We start from the raw sequence: 18362 nt of genomic DNA, 5'->3' as shown, positions 1-18362 counted from the left end.
AACCGCACTAAGTATATATTTCCAATATTTTCAGTGTTGCTGCAAGTCTTAGTGGTTTAAAAGCAATTAAAATGCAGGACAAGGGAAATGTATGTAAGTTTAAAGGTTTGGATTGGACCTTTTTAAAGGTACTGGACCCGTTACTCGTTGAAATACTTCTGATTGGATTACGGTTCATGCGGAGGCGGGACTTGCGGCTCGTGGACCAATCAGATGTGGCGTCTTGCTTCTGGGCGGGGTTTGTGTCGTGAAGGGCTCCAACAATAGAAAGCAGACAGAGGTGGATTCACATGGATTATAAGCAGGAGCGCTGTGAGCTTATAGAGACTCGTAAAGCACTGGTTTTACACGCAGAAGGACATTTGTTTAGATTAGTCTGATTCCTGATAGAGCTGAGAGATTGTCCTGTAGGTGAATCTGTGCGGATGTGTTGTGGATGAATGCTGGGAGAGCATCTCTGACATCCACAAGCTGCATTTCAGCAGTGAGAAGAAGTGCTTCGAGTGGAATAGGAACTGCGGAAAAAGTGACAGGAATACAGGAATACCTACACAGCCCAGAGGAGGATGGAAGAATAAACAGAACATTTTACAGGTATGGGTTTTTTTTCTTCTCTAATAGCAAAAGAATTCTCCATAGTGCTCCATGCATTTTGGAAGGTTTCTCATGAGCTGCTCACAATTTTGGAAAATGAGGTTATTCTTGAAAAAAATGCATTGCATTGTGTAAATAATTTCGAGCTGCACCGGCTCAGGTAAGGCTATACCGAGCTGACCATGAGCGCGTGACAGGTGTGGGTTAAATTATGCATGCATCCCAGACAGAATAGCTTTCTCTACCTGCAGAGCTCTGTATGGTTTATATGTATATATATTTCAATGTGTGTGTGTGTGTGTGTGAAACAATGTGTAAAAAGGGACCATGCAAACAGAATGCTCTGCTGTTTTTATTATTATTATTATTATTATTATTATTATTATAAATTTTATTGTATTATTTATGTATTTATTTTTTGTTATTTTTTCTCTTCTCTTCTGTGTATTTTGTGTGGTTCTTTTTTGGTTGTACAGTGATCTTGGGTATGAGAAAGGCACTATGTAAATTAAACTTATTATTATTATTATTATTATTATTATCTCACAGAGTTTGATTAATGAAGCGTGTCTTGCAATGCAGAGGGAGGAACGATTTCCCCACATCTGCCAAGCTCTGTGTGTGTGTGTGTGTGTGTGTGTGTATGGTGTGGTGTGGTGTGGAATGCCAGGATCGCCTTTTCTTGCTCTCTGTCTATGTTTTCCATCCAAACACAGAGTAAACTCACACCAAATCGTCAGTTTGTTAGATTAAAATAAGCATCTCGTTAGTGCAAGCATCCCAAATATTTTGCTTTTGAGGTGTTGGAGCGGGGCTGCACGCAGAACTGTGAAATAAACAAAAATGACTGATTTTTCTACAAATATCTACATATTAGTATCAGGACAGGATTATATGTTTAATTCAGTTTCTTAAATGGAAGTAGAATGGTCTCCATGATTTTTTCTGTTTTAAGGGGGAAGGGCAGCAAATCATTGGGAGTCGCTCTCTGTGAAACCTGAGACTGCGAAAAGTATGGAGGAAAAACGCAGCAACTCTGAGGGACTCTTCATGTTTCTGATCAGAATTTGAAGGAAACTTTGTTGTACCTTTATCCTACTATTCAAACAGGAACCAAATAAAACATGTACATGCAGCATATAAATAACAAATTCACACACAGGCTGTATACAATATATCACATGGCAGTAATACTCAGAAAATAAAGTACCAAACCTTGTCGCTGAGGTGGTACCATCACTATTACATGTCTCGTGCCTCTGAAATGCATGTGGTGTACCTTAGTTAGCTTTTAGAGTAGTGGTCCTTAAGGTCAAGTTATGTTACTGTAAATTATTTAGAAAGGTTTCCAGGTAAAACATATTAAAGGTATAAAATATGGCACGACCCCAGTGAGAAGATAAAAAAAGTGCAATTTGGTACCTTTCTTTCTGAAAGTGTATGAGTAATTAGCCTTAACAGAACCATATCAACATACAGATGTGAGCAAATCATTCTGAACGTGCAGATTTACAGTACATGCATTTGTGCATTATACAGCAGTGGCAGAATTCAAATCAAGCAAATAGCCTCACACGAATTTGAACTTTCCAGTCAGAGCCTATAGCAAAGTTTGTTTACGTGTGTGACCTGTGTTAAATCAATCACAATCATAGGCATAAACTCAGTCACTTTCAGGGAGCACTTTATCCTGAGTGTGATGTGGGAGTACACCCTGGATTCAACACATACTGTACGCATTCACAAACTCAGTCACACCTAGGGGCAGTCTGTCTTATACTGGCTTTACACAATGCACACAGGCACAGTCACACATTGTAAAGGCTAATTTGAGATCGGTTGTTTTATAACACACAATGTGAGGCACTCAGCTGATTTAGAGGCACTGCGACCAAAGACAGCCGACGAGAAAGTTCTGGCAGTGTATATATATTTTAATTAAAATCTCACCGTATGAGCGCTGGTATGACACTCGTCTCAAATCCACCAATAGGAGGACAGTGTGGGATTACACAAAACTCACAGGACAGCTACAAATACGGTAGAGGTAATGGCAAAACGTAAACAAAACATATGGGATTTATGGGGTTTCTTGAATTGTGGCAGCAGAGAAAAAGTCTCTATGTCTCGTCACAGTTATATCACGACAGGACAAAAAGGGATGCGACGTAGAAAAGAAATAGAGGATGGATTACAGCTTCCAGGTGTGTAGCTAACTAAGCGCTCTGTTCATCGAGTTTATTTACTATTATGACAACATGAAACTATTACATGCTTTCCAGTTGAAGAGCTACTAACCTGTGCACCCAGTATGGCAAAAAATAGTAGCTATCTTCATCATTTAATCTGACATGAAGAACACATTATCGCACAGTCTGTTATAGAATTCTTACTGGGATCATCTTGTACAATGTGACAAGAAATAATTGTAAAAAGACCGCTGGAATCACACAGGCTTTAGCCAAGCCATCTGTTGGCATGTTTTTGGAAGGTGGGAGGAAAATGGAAAAACCTGGAGGAAACCCACGCAGATGTGGTTAGAACATGCACAGAAACTCAGCAGAGACAGTAACACAAGCTCAGGAACGAACCAGGGATCCTCGAGCTCTAAAGGCGTCAGCACTACCCACTGTGTCGGCGTAAAATACACTGTATGTGTGGATTGGATCTAAAAATATACATGACATCCTGGGAAAAACTCTCATATGGTAAAAAAAATTCAACCTTTTTGTAATGTAATATGGGTTTAAAAACTATAGATTATAGTGAAATATGTTTCCCTTTAATGTGTATGTCAATCAAGTTTTTAAAATCTGAGTAGCCCCAAAAGTGAAAAGGGAGAAAATTGCATGTAAAGATTTCATTGGCATCGTTTTGACAGCCGGTATCTGTTTACACACTGTATTGATTAGGCTTATGTCTGTTTCACTACAGCACATACTGTAGCTATACAACAAATTGATCAGAGCCTGACATTTACTGTCTCAGGCACACAGCACACTTAGCTAGCAAGCTTTTAAGCAGTTAAAAGGTTTTAAACAACTGTTAAATTGGCTCCTTTCTCAATGTGATTTTTTTTTTTTTTTTGGAAAATAAAAACCCAATTTTGGCAAGTTTTTGTGTTTTTTTTTTTTGTTTGTTTGTTTGTTTGTTTTGCCAGAATTGAGTGACATCTCACAGGTTTTCACACATATGTACATATTTGATATGGATGTAAGCAATTTCCCTTCAATTTCTAATCAGAATTCTGGCAATCAGCCAATAAAAATCCACAACAAATAGTTTTTGCCAAAATGGTGTTTACGTGCCACATATAAATTTATATGCCAGTATAAATACTGAATATTTCAAGCCAATATCAGCTCCAATACCAGTGCTCATATCCGTCCGGTGCATCCCTACACAGAATCCCGGTGGTGATGGTGATTTGCACAAGAAATGAGAACTTTAAAAATATTTCTCATCACATGAGCGGATTTTACAGCTGTGGTAGTCAGTTAGTAACGATGCCCTTGGCTCTGCTGCAGCTGTTGTGTTTCTCGGTTATTAGAGGTGGCATCCAGAATATCACATGACACGCAAGACAGTTTGGAGTGATGCGCACACACACATACACACACACACACACACACAGAGATGCTGGATGCACACGCAATATAAAGGAATACAAACATATATACCTACTGGGATACACATTCATATAATTTAGAAATCTCAATACCACAAGTAAGGTTTTGTATATGATATTGTAATGTCATGAAACGTTACATGTGAGGATCAATAAAGCTATGGCATGTACGTGAATACATGAAAAGACGCATTACAGAATAGAGTCAGTCGGATTTCCCTTCAGCAGTTTCTGCTGGCGAAGCACAAAGTTTGCATTCCTTGGCTCTCTGTTGATCTGCAAAGCCTACAAATTCACGCTCAGTGACTTTCTTGTGCTGGCTGTTTGATGGCTTATCAGCCGTTCCCCTTGTTTTTCTGATTAAGCATCCCCACCACTGAAACCGTGACTGTAGTAGAGAAGAGGCGATGATGAAAGGAAATGGAGATACAGAGGAAAAGCCGGGACAAAGAAGGAAAAGAAGGAAATGGTGGTGCAGAAACAATGAAAATGTCCCATGGTGGTTAAGCGTGTCCGAAGTTTTCTGTGTGTCCCAGCTGTTGGGATGCTTCGCACACAGGGTGCTTTGTTCTGTTCTGGTACACCAAAGGCTCCACAAAGCTGCTTCTGTGCTGCAGGAACTCTGTGGTCACTCCGTGTGTGTGTGTGTGTGTGTTTTGCTGCCAGTGTGGTTGAGAGATGAGTTCACTGGCAGTGGCTTTGAAAGCTTTACTGGCTGTGAACCTGCTCAATTATTGAAATATCCCTACTTGTTGAAGTCTCTGGGCGAATCGGTTCTGCACTGATGTCTGAATCACAGTTCTGCTACTAAAATACAGCTTTACAGTATATGTTGGAATATTACAAGCTAGCTAAACACACAGGCTCTGCTGTTTTAAAATCCCAAATAACGAGTGGTAATTTGCGTGTTCAATAGGTTACATTGAGTTAGTAGGCATGTTTTGTGTGATTTAAAAAAAACTGCGTGCATGACGTCACATGCAAAGTAGGGGTGGGGTTGGGAGGAGGGGGGTGTTGGGAAACAATACTTAAATGATGATGTGTGCTAATTCTTCTCAGTAGCTTCAGCGAGTTCAGAACTCAAAGACTCCCGGAAAAGTAAACTGAACTCGAAGCTGAAGTATAACACCAACTAAAGGCAGTGAGCTGGGTGGAGAAACTGTTCAAAATACAAATGCTGTTCAAAAAGAAAATACAAATGCTGTTCATAAACTTCAGTGTACATTTTGTTAATAAGGTGGATGGGAATTAATTATTTTTGCTCTAAGGCATAATTTAGATAAATGCTCTCATTATTACGACATATAATTTAGTCTTCAACTAGACAAAACAGGCAACCAAATTTAATACTTGCTCTCTGGTTGTACTCATTTATACTCCAAAAATCATACCCAGGCTTCATAAATCACATTGCGATTTTGCATTTTACACTTTTACATAGAAATTCCATAAATAGCATATTTTAAATAGCATAATTAATATTGAAAAAGTACATACTGTTTTGCTGTTCAGCTTGGACATTTTTTGTGGCCGTTATCAAGTTTGCACATGTTTTTTGTTTTGTCAATAAGGTTCTTAAATGCTTGTAGGTACTTGTATCCTTTTTAGAAAGGGAAACCTTCTTTTGTCAGGTTGTATGTAATAATATTTAAGGTTTCCCTCAAGGGAACAGGACAAAGACATAAACCCTTTGTGGTGCTGGATGGAAGTATTTCTGTGGACCATAGTTCCAGTTTTTTAGTTCCTGCTTTTGGAGAAGGTGCTTACTCTGGACCAGAAATAGAGCTTTCTGTACTGAATTTTGCTTATTAGTCAAATGATATCTTTATTTTGCTAATTTTTACCCAGCATAAAAACAGTGTTTACATGCAATTACTAAAGCTTGTTTTGTAACAGTGAAAAGTTGTCTTTACTGCAGTTGTGGTTTAATACCCTGTGCACTAGAAGGGTACTACAGAACACTATAGATGTCTTACATTGTTGCAACTGTTTTAGTTCCTTGCCCATTCTAGGATATTATCTCTAATCAGAAACTATAAAGATTTATTCTGCGTTCGAGGCAAAGCTGCAACTTTTAACTCCCTGCCTACAACCGGTAAAATTGGAAAACACCCCTCAACAAGAAATTTCAACTCGTCAACTTGGGTTAGTCTTCTCAACTAGTACTTCCTTCCATGTTTATGGAGTGCCATCAAATCAACATGGCCACTCACACTGTGAACCATGTAAAGTTCCCCTTCATTACTTTTAAATTAGTTTATAACAGTATTGGCCTTGTTTAGAGCACTTAATATACAGATGCAGTACTTGGTTAAATATAAAACATTGACCGTACTAATCACTGGTTTGAGAAGGTTATCACTAACGTTAGCTTGTTGTCAAGCTACTCACTGTTATCTGCTGTTGTTGCTGTGATGCAATTTCCATCCAAAATGTTGCATGACTGTTTAAAGGTCACTATAGTGAAACAGAACCAGTAGCCACTCAGGCCTGTAACTGTAAAAGTGTGCTTAAAGTAGCTTTTTATGAGCTTTATGCTCTGACAGAGCAAACAAAAGACATTTCGTGGAGGCATCCTTTTTTTTTCTTCCCATTTCACACGTCGAACATCCAGAGGTGGGAGATGACATCATTACAACTTGCAGGTTGCAACTTACAAGGCACCGTGAATGCGGCATTATATAACAGTGCAGAAGGTGATTAAATTTCTATAGCAGCTCAGCTCAGACAGAAGTTCTGACTGCAAAGCAAATCACAAGCTTATATTAATGCACTCATTCTAACACGTTATCATTTCTAACACCTCACACAGGGACTTGGTATGATGGACACCACACATAAACAGATTAAAAAAAACCTGTAACTGTAGATATGGTAAGGTTTTCTGTTTAGCAGTTGTTTTGGAAGGAGTCGCCAGTGTCAGTACTGTAACTACCTGTATCTGTAGTTAACTAGGAAGTAGTAGGTAACTACCTCTGCTGAAACATTGTAGCTATCACACAGTGTAGTTTGTGTCACTGTGTCACTTCTGTTATTTACTTTATGGTCAGGGTTCGTCTGAAAACTTTGCATCCAGTTAGAATATAGCTAAGTGTACACAACTGCAAGGTTTTCAGTTTTTGCAAAAAAAAAAAAAAAAAGTTAGAAAAATACAGCTAGTTCTTTTCTTTCTTTTTTTTTAACTTCATTTATTCACTTAAAACAAACTGTTTTTTTTAGCAGATATCTCCTGCTAGATTGGAAGAATCTTGCTGTTTTTTCCCCCAAATGGACAAGGGGAAGTGCTGAACGTGTAAAGGGATGTAATGAAGTCACACTTGCATGTGTGCATTTAGAGAAAAGAATTGTTCCGACTCTCTGTTGTATCACAATCAGCCACGACGTCAACGATGTGATCAGGAGTGAGGCAGAAATACATCCCTGTAACAGATACTAGGCTATTTATTTCACTTTTAATCTACATATTCTGAGCACTACATAAAATGATAAGCTGTTAACCCAATCAAATTCATTTAAAGCCGTTGCAATACAAAAGAAAAACTGCTTTTAAAGTACAAAACCTCCTTCATCTTGACTACTACCAATGTGGGCAATATTTACGGTAACAGATGCACAAACATGCATTACATGGTTGTAGATCTCCTGATGTTACTTGTACTTGTGTGAGAGAGAATGTACAGCTCTGGGTGACAATAAGAGATGGATAAGAATCACCTTTCAGTTTCATATTTACAAAAACCAATAATTTTATGAAAATTAGCGAAAATAAGTGTTTTTAATGTTCATGATGAAGTGAATGAAGTGAGCCAAGCACATATAAGATTCATGTAAGAAAAACAAATCTTTTTAGTATTGCTTCACTTTTAGTAAAAATACAGTTTTAGCCCAAACAGAGCACAACACTGCAGGATACGTGACCTAAGGTTTTGATTAGTGCTTACACTTGGACAACTGAAAGTTATTGGAGAATGCTATAAGTGTCCCAGAGTATTGGAAGCATGTTAGGACCTCTCAAATACGAGGGTATTCTGCGTGAGCAGAAGCTATAAATAGTCCTAATATACTGGGACTTATAGAGCTGCTTAGTTGTATTCCAAGTCTGGAGAGTTGAAGATTGAAAAAAATGTCACCTGGTCTTTTTCCAGTCTTCAATTTTTCAAGTTTGAGTGAGCCTGCACTCACTGTAACCTCAGATTCCTGTTCTCGGCTAACAGAAATGGAACCCAGTGTCGCCTTCTGCTATTGTATCCCATCTACCTCAAAGTTTGGCATGTTGTGTGATTTGAGATGCTTTTCTGCTCACCACGGTTGTAAAGAGTGGTTAAACAGTGGTTACCATAGCCTTACTGTCAGCTTGAAACCGTCTGGCCATTCTCCTCTGACCTTTCTCATTAACAAGGCATTTCCATGCACAGAACTGCCACTCACTGGATGTTTTTTATTTGTCTTTCACACCATTCTCTATAGACAGTTGTGTGTGAAAATCCCAGATCAGCAGTTTCTGAAAAACTCAAACCGAACCGTCTAGCACCAGCAACCATGCAACAGTCAGAGTCACTGAGATCACATTTTTTCTCCTGCTGAGCTGGTGAACAGGTGTTCCTACATATGTTTCCTATTAGGTTCACTGTATGGAATATGGTTTAAGAAGTAGAACTAAGTAGTAAGCTGGAATCTTAAAAGGTCAAACAATGGCATTTTATATACAGTTCAATGTCTAGTTTAAAATCTAAAATCGATATGGTCTTATTTATTATTCGATAATATATTATATATTATCCTTTTATTTATACTATGAGATTTTCTTTCACATCTATTATATTTTCATGCAGCAAACTCGTAGTCACTGTTACTTTTCTTGTTTCCCCCATATTTACTCCTGCTCTCAGTCACTCTCTCAAGCCTGTAATGGATATTCAGTGCTCATTCATTCTCAGCCCTGCTCGTTTGCGTTTTTTCCTCATTCGCTTTCGCTCTCTCTTTTACAGACATCAGTAGAAGTTAATTGAGTGTTCTAAAATCCTGCACCTCGATGTGACTTATTAAAAGCCAAGGTGCCTGCAGGCTCTTTCTGCAGTCATGCAGAGAGCTAGTCGACTCATTCAGTCGCTCTCTTTACCCGACACCCCCACACCAAGCCTGATCCTGCTAAAGTGACTGTCTTTTGAAACAGAACTGATATTTACACTGTTCCGATACCCACTACTACCACATCTAGCCTTCGTAATGAAATGTTTCTGGTGAAATCCTGTAGTATGTAGCAGGAGGTTGTGCACAGAAGTAAGGACAGAGGGAAGCTCACAGGTTTTATCAACTGCCTGCCACCAGAAATTGTTTAGCAATGCAAATGGAGGTCTGTGGTAATAAGGCACGGCTCAGTTGAAGGCGGAAATGTGTTCTGTCTACAAGATTCATCAGGAGAACAAACTGACGTACCCTTTCGGACACCATTGGATTGTTTTGCAGTACAAGCTTGAAATCACCTCTTTTTTTTACAGCATGCGTGAAGTCAGTGAATTCTGCAGCCAATTTTTTCAATTTTGTCATGAACGAGTGATTACAGATAAAGTTATCTCAGTTATCTAGGACTCAGCTAGTTAAGTCCCGGTGTTTTATATTGGACTAGATAGTAGTTGAATCCTCTTTTTTTGCATTTTATCTAGTCAGCTCCCCTTGTTTTTACAGTCAATTAGTTGAATTAGTTGCATTTGGCTAGTCGGCTAGTTGAGTCCCCTTGTTTTGCAGTCAGCTAGTTAAGCCCCATGTTCTTCAATCAGATTTAATCCTCTTGTTTTGTAGGTCAACTCGTCAACTCGTCAACTCCTTTTGTTTTGCAGTCAGCTAGTTAAGACCCGGTGTTTTATATTTGGCTAGTTGATAGTTGGGTCCCTTTGTTTTGCAGTCAGCTAGTTAAGTCCCCTCGTTTTGCAGTCAACTAGTTAATTCCTGATGTTTTACATTTGGCTAATTGTTGGTTAAGTCCTCTTGACTTGCAGTCATCTAGTTAAGTCCACTTGATATTCAGTCAGCTAGTTAAGTCCCTGTGATTTGCAGTCAGCTAGTTGATTCCCATTGTTTTGTAGTCAGCTAGTTGATTCCCCTTGTTTTTCAGTCAGCTAGTTACGTCCTCTTGTACTTCAGTCAGCTAGTTAAGTCCTCTTGTTTTTCAGTCAGCTAGTTACGTCCTCTTGTACTTCAGTCAGCTAGTTAAGTCCTCTTGTTTTTCAGTCAGCTAGTTAAGTCCTCTTGTTTTTCAGTCAGCTAGTTACGTCCTCTTGTACTTCAGTCAGCTAGTTAAGTCCTCTTGTTTTTCAGTCAGCTAGTTAAGTCCTCTTGTTTTGTACTTGGATAATTGAGTTCCACTGTTTTTATTTGGCTGCTCAAGTCCCTTGTTTTTGAAGCTGTGTTCAAATATTTTGCAAGTTAGCTAGACAAGTCCTCTTTGTTTTGTGGTCAGGACTATTTTGACTCTGTGTGGGATTTTTACCCAGTGGTGAACATGGTGTCCACTTACACTTCCAGGGTTGGGGGAGATTCCTTTATATACAAAGCTGAACAGGTGGTGACTAGACACAACTTTTCTTCAGATTGATGGCTGTAACTGCAATCATGTTCCAGTGCCAACAGGACCTGCTTCTTATTGTTCATTTTAACAAACTTCAGTTTGTTAAGAGTCTCAGCAGCTGCAAAACAATATACCCAGTAGCAACAGCAGTTGGTGCAAAGCTATAGATGTTTTTGAATATTCAAATGATCCTGCATGCCTGTGCAACGACATATAGGTGGAAGCCTTCAGTGTTGATCTAAGGTCAGGTTTGAGATTTTTCTCATGGTTTTTGCGTAGGAAGTTTTGTTTACATATGAGCATAAAGTGGCTGCTAGTCATTTTTCCCATGGCATGCAAAGTGTCATAGCTGGGGGCACAAAAATAGGCAGCTTTTGCTCTACATGCTGCTTTAAACTTCAATCAGCTCTGCTTTTGAACGTCATGAGACCAAACGGGTAATGATTGATATGGGCCAGATGACGAAGAGGTTAGGTGTTAGGTGCAGCTCTCCATTCTCTGCTGTTCTATTACTAAGGTGGAGGAAGCTGTAAATTTGCATTTTATAAGCAAGTATTCTCCCCTGCACAATATCTATACATGTATATAAGTGGGATGCTTAATGATAAATGATCCTGTACCATTTTAGTGGGCATAGTTAGCTATCTGCCGACTCCAATAGGGGAATATTTGAGAAAAGGGGATGGGTTTTTAATTGTGCTGTGCAGCTTGGAGCTGGTTTTGATTTGCATGGACCTGCTTTGCATCAGAAACAGAAAGTTAAAAACACAAACAGGCCCAGCGAGAGCTTCTACAGTGCTATAAATGGACCCTTTTCTAGCAATAAACAAGCTGTCAGTGTTTTCTGGAGTGAGGAATTCATTAAATGCAAACTTTTGCTGTAGCTTAATTACAAATGATTATTGATCACAATGTGGCTTAACATATAGTGCTACAAGAGAAGGAAGAGCTGTTTTAATGAAGAAACAGAGAAATCAATAAAGAATCAAGATGCAATGAAACGAAACACGACATTAGCAAAGGTCCACAGATTACTTGCAGTCAGTATCGATTCAGAGTTTTTCAGCAGGGACTCTGTATATAGGTTATTGCAAAATGGGTGGGAGAAAGAAGAGTGAACACGAGGAGGGTTTTTAGATGAGTGGATAAATTACAGGAGTGGAGGAGGTCGTTTCCTCTCTTCCTTCTTCACTGGTGTTGGCAGGATTTTAAAGGATTTTATTTTTATGGTTCATTTTCGAACTGAGTGGAATAGAAAGGGAGGGAAGGAGGTGAGAGAGAGAGGAAAAGAGAGGGGGAAGATGGGGGAGGCATCTCTTTTTATTTGGAGAGAAATAGCTTGGGGATGAAAGGCTCTGGTGAGTCTATAACAGATGCATTTTTTGTGTTGTGGCAGTTATGGCAGTCAGCTATTCTGAGAAATTGTAGGTGTTGATGATCTAATTTGAGGTGTCTGTATACACTCAGAAGAAAAGATACTACTGTACCATTGCTTGTCTTTAATGGGGTAATCCTCAGGGGTGAAGTTTAGTACCTTTTTTCATTTAATGATAGATGTTTTTTTAAGAGGATGAGTTAGTCTATCTGGTAGAATTTTTTACAGACACAAAATTGACCACTGAGATAGAAAATCACTTCCCACCAAAACACATTATTGAATCTGATGTGTGTGTGTGTGTATGTATGTATGTATATATATATATATATATATATATATATATATATATATATATATATAACCTCAAGAGGTCATACCACACATATATATATATATATGTGGTATGACCTCAAGAACAGTGAAAATTAAAATATATCTGTGTGTATATGTGTATACATATATATATAATATATATATATATATATATATATATATATATATATATATATATATATATATATATATATGTATATATATATATATGTGTATACACACAGATATATTTTAATTTTCACTGTTCTTGAGGTCATACCACATGACACGCACATATAGCAACAATAGAGTGGCTATATATGAAAACCAAATGTCTTAGGAACTTTGTCGATGTGTCCACGGATCTTGCTCAATGATGCGCCTTTTTGTCATTGAATTGTTTTGAATATAAAAGCCTCAAAAGAGTCTTTTCTTGATGGTCACACCGGATGGTTTTAAAAAAAAAAAGAACAACTTCAGACAATGTTTGTTAGTGAATTATGAAAGAACTATAAATGTAAATGCATTGCAGTTTTGCTCAGTAACATGCAAAACACTTTTAAAATGATGCCAAATATATAATAAAATCAAAAATAGAAAAAGATTCAAATGAGTTTTCAGAATTGTGCTAATGTTTGGAATGGTTACACCACATGATATTTTGACTTCTAATAAATGAAGAATGACCAGTATATAAAAAGAATGGAGAGTGAGTATAATACATATGAGAGGTACTATGTGTTATGTCTTCTTAAGCATTTAATTTTTTTTAAGGCAAAAAATGAGTTGGACAGAAAGAGTCTGTGTCATTACCACTTTTAATCAGTATTATATTTGATGTGTAATTACACATACATGTACCAAGCTTAGTTTACTCTTCCGGGAGTCTCTTTGGGATTGAAGCTCACCATACAGCACACACAAAAACCTCATTTAAGTATGGTGTCCTCCCCCAGTTTGCATGTGACATGATTTACATCACTGTGCACACTAATGTAGGTCAGCGAAGGTTAAACTGTCTTCTCTCTCACACTCAAGCACCAAAGATGGCTGCACAGATATCTCAGCTGAACTGCAGTGGCAGAATTGTTACGTAAACATTTTTCACAGATGACCCCTGGGCTACTTGTGTGGCTCATCATAGGACTAGATTCATCTAGGCATGACAGCTGCTGCGGAGAAGCTCTGAAGGTTGGAGATTCACAACTGCGTTGTTAGGTTCCTGTCCACTAAACACATCTTGATAAGTATTCTTACTGTAGACAACAAGCTCAACTGTGGAATGCTTTGAAGGACAAATTGTGCCAAGCTCCACACATGTTAGCGATTACAGAAATAATGAATGGACCTGTACTGCTGGAACTGGAAAAGTCCACTAGGGGAAGAAAGCTTTTCTAGCTGAAATACGCCAATAGAAGAATAATTGGGGTGAAGCCAGCTGCAAGCGAAGACTGTCAGATCAATAGAAATGTAATGGCAGTAGAAGGATAATAGGGCTGCCATCTTGACCAAATATTTGTGAAGGAATAAAGAACAGGAACAGAAAGTTCTAGGTCAGTGGCTTATGTGAGTCCAATCGATACAAGGTAATAGCTTAGAAGTTGCTACAGGTATTAAAACCATCACATAGCACAGCACAGAAGCCTCTTGGGCAGTCACAAATAAAAGGCCAGTCAAGAAAAGAACATTAAGTCAGGACCATACAGCAGACATAGATGAGAAGAGATGCACAAGGCTCTTCACTGTGGCCACTACTATTAATGACCCTCTTATGAGGTGTGCCAGATGCTTGTATGAGCTCCTCTGTGATTCCCTTTCAATTTGATTTTATGTAGATAACGTTAGTGCCTAAACCAGATCATTTGGAGGAATGAAGTAGAGAATACATAACAGGAAGCAGAAAACAGAGCACAAGGATTAATGGGAGGAGGTGTTATTATATGATGAGTCAGCAAATAGCAGACTCATGTCTTAGCTCCTGTGGTAAGACAACACATGATGTATAGATGATGTATAGATGTTGTCTGGTCTCCATCTTAGATATCCACCGCTGGCCCTTGTAATGTCTGATATATTTTATACACTTTGCTGGCCACAAGCTTCAGACTTATAAAGGCTGCAATGTCATTGGCTATTCGCACTTCCACGTACAGCCTTCTGTACAAAGTGTTTCCAGCAGGAAACCAAACCTTTGAACAGTGCAATGCAATGAGCTTTTCAGAGCAAGATATGAAATAGAAAAAAAAATCACAGCATCCCATTTTTAACGGTTGTCTCGGACTTTGGTCAAATTGTATTTTAGAAGCCCAGCTTCCAGCATTCCTCTGGAAAGCCAGCAGAGAACAGACGTATTGGAAACACCAGATATGGTAAGCACTGCTGCCTGCAGTACACTCCCATGTTAATCTGTGTGGCTTTTTTACATATACAAAGTGTATTTTTCTATGTAAATTCTATTTCTGCCTTTTGCCCCACATAATTTTATAATAATAGTTCATATGTATGCTGTATTCTGCAGTTTATGTCCATTATCTAAATAGCATGAGAGCTACATTTCGCAATTTGTGAAATTTCTGTCACTGAGCATGCGAGTAAAACTCGATTAACAAACTCGTATTTAATCATATATAATGTTAATGCAAGTTCATATTAATGTGATGGTCAGTCCAGATATTTGCATTGTATAGTGCAGGAAAGTACAGAATTAAATATTCCACATTCCACAGACAAAACCCGGAGCGAGTTGCACCTCGTGAACTGAAAAGCATTGCCTAGATGTTAAAATGCATATCTTTATGATTCCATAGTGGCTAATAATAAATCACATGAAAAACATGTATTATTCCTCACAGCCCTACTGCACACACACACACACACACACACACACTGCTGGCTTTTGTGGATAACATGCTTCTCTGGGGCTAATAGTTATACCCCCAGCGAAAAAAAAAAAGAAAACTCCGTGTTAGGAGAGCAACAAAATGGCACAGATAAGGAGAACAAGAAGAGAAAGAAGAGTAGAAAAAAACAGGTAATCCCCCCAAGGAAAAATAATGTATCCTCTTGTCATTTTTCACATCAGCTGACTAGAGCCGATTTGCATAAAGCTCTAACCAGAGGAAGACTTTTAAAAAGACAAATAGTCTCTCATACATCTTCTAGTATAAGCACCTGTGGGAAGTAACAAGGTAATAAGAACGAGGTAGAAAAATTAGGATGAAATAAGCAGCTATTTTTACACAATAGAGAGTATGATGCTAGCTGATCAAACTTATGCCTCCTCCAGAAGACTTTGTACAGATCCCTTTAGTTTAGCCGTATGCTAGGACAGCAAGACTCAGAATGATCTAAGATCTTAGATCTAATAAAAAAGTCTAATTAAGAAAACCTCATTGTCTGGACGGTTTTGATTAGTGGTGAGTTTGCTCATTATAGCACCCTGCTTCCTCTCTCTGCCCCAAATCTCCTCTGGCTAAAGCCACAAAATCGGTGCCCTTATCATTGTTTTAGTGTAATTGGAGAATAAGTGGCAATCCATGCTCATTATAGAGTCAATCTCGTGTGGGCTGGCCAAGTCCTGTCGCAGTGGATACGTCCTCCTCTGGGGGAAGATGTGTTTTCTCTGTTAGCTGTGTGCTCATTAATCAGAATGAGAACTCCCCAAGCTTGTGATACTGAAGAAACCATCAGGTGTGGGATGGTGAGAGCACACAGGTGACTGTTGTATCGGCAGGCAGGCATTAGTTAGTGTGCCTGTCATATAAGGTAGGTGGTCCATTGCATTATTATTCTGTCAGATGTCAGTGCAGGTGAATTCTAGCAAACAGCCAACAAAGACAAAATTGTTTTTTACCTGCATGTAATGTATTTTGACACGTCTACTAAATCTCACCTGGTCATTTTCCAATCTTCATTTCCAATCTTCAGGTGTCCAGTTTCGGTTTTGATTCTGTGCCCATTGTAGCCTCAGTTTTCTGTTCTTGTCTGGCAGGAATGAACCCAATGTAGTCTTCTGCTGTTGTAGCCTGAAGGTTCAATATGTTGTGAGCTCTGAGGTCCTTGTTTTCTGTTTTTCACACCATTCTGTGTACACTCTAGAGACCATTGTGTGTGAAAATCCCAGGACATCAGCAGTTTCTGAAATACAGACCCCAACACATTGGTTATCTCAAAGCAATTTCCCCCCAAGTCACTTTTGGGATTTTTGGGGTTGAGATGTGAAAGAGCAACACATTTCACTTCAGGAAACCCAGGAAATTCAGGATTATACTCTATGGTAGAAAATGTAAAAAATATGATCAGGTTTTCCTAGGCTACCAAATTATATACGCAATGGTCAGCTAGGTAGAATAGTTCAAACCTAAATTGTAGTGCACACATGCTAAAATATAGAGGCACCACAATTATTGTGGTGCACTGCAAAAAAGCATAGCTTAGCAAGTAAAAATATCAGCAAATCAAGTAAAATTTCTCTCTATTAGATTGTTTATAAGATTATTAAGCCTATTTATGAATGTTTCTAGCTTGAAATGGTCTTATTCTGTTGGCAAATAATTTCAAGCGTTTATTTCTAGAAATAAACTAGTCTAGAAATAGGTTTAACAGTCATATATTTATTATATAATAATCTCATAAAGAGAAATGTTAGATAACTTTTCCTTTATTCCAAGTTTTTTTTTTTTGCTTGCTAAGATATAATTTTTACAGTGTGTATGACCTCATATAATTTCGGGACTGATTAATGCTAAAGAGCCATTAAAACACATGGGCACAATAGATGATTTGACCTCAGCCTTTGCATAAAGCTGTATTTTAAAGACAAAGCATTGTTTGTCTATGCAGAATGAACTCCCGCTTCCCCCTTCTTTTTTCAGACAGCTATGATTCACTGGCCTGTGTGGGCTTTTCTAAACCGGAGTGCTGTGTTTGTTTGTGCTTTTGAAAGACACTCAGTGGTGCGTTTCAATAGAACTGTTCTCAATCACATAGTTCAGTCTTGCCGCCCTCCTCTTGCCCCAGCAGGCTGACTGGCGCACTGTGCCATTGGCACTGCTACTGGCATCGAGCACCACGGTGGGCTGGAAGAGCCTCTGGCGCCTGCCAGCTTTGTGTGGCCAGAATCGACCCATTCACAGCACATCCAAAATGGCAGCCAGGCCTTTTGAAAGGGCACAGTTGGGTTTAATGAGCGAGTCACGCAGCTGGTTCTCTGTAGGCTGCTTCGACCATGCTGCGGTGATAAACTGGCACCCGCTTTCTTTATGCATGCTAAGAAAAATCTGGTGTGCTGTCAGGCTATGTATTTACTTAGCTTATTTTAGTATGACTTCTAAAGCTAGAGTCTCATCCAGTGAAATTAATAGCATAATTATAATGTAATACCTGTTATCTTTGTTGGTGTATTTGGCACTGAATAGCATTAGACATATAGTTTGCACAGACCACTTAGCATTTTATGTGTCACAGTTTAATATCAAGAACGAGCTTTTGTACATTTTGTAAACAATGAAAAAAATCACATTTTGGTTTGAGCAGATTTTTAGCTGGATCAAGGAAGATATGTGTCTTTTCTGTGGCCAAAGGCTTGTTAGAAAATTATTAATACGATTGAATATTACATGATTTCATTCCAGTCTTGGTGCTCGGTTTCATTAAAAAACAGGACGATGAGGCAAAGCACACACAGTTCACTCTAAGGGGGTGAATACTTATCATATGACTCTGTGACTCGCGTGGGTGCACACACACACACACACACACAATTAAATTAATTAATGATTAATTACATCAATTACATTTATTACACTGTTTCTCTGATATCGAATCGTGTGTGTGTGTGTGCGTGTGTATCGCGAGGATTATGTTACTAATTTCATATGTCTAAA

At 38.5% G+C, this 18362-nt stretch overlaps 1 protein-coding gene across 1 annotated transcript in view; it reads left to right on the top strand.

The window, feature by feature from the left end:
* The first annotated feature begins 243 nt into the window (after positions 1-243).
* The window catches only part of wasf1 (WASP family member 1), a 78956-nt gene continuing 60837 nt past the window's right edge, over positions 244-18362 (top strand). The window contains 1 exon segment of the mRNA XM_026917833.3: positions 244-594. The gene's annotated coding sequence lies outside the window, so the exon portion shown is untranslated.

Source organism: Pangasianodon hypophthalmus, chromosome 30, assembly GCF_027358585.1.
Source record: "Pangasianodon hypophthalmus isolate fPanHyp1 chromosome 30, fPanHyp1.pri, whole genome shotgun sequence".
NCBI classification, from domain to species: Eukaryota; Metazoa; Chordata; class Actinopteri; order Siluriformes; family Pangasiidae; genus Pangasianodon; species Pangasianodon hypophthalmus.
Note: the sequence above shows the minus strand (reverse complement) of the source record. Positions and strands in the feature narration are given on the sequence as shown.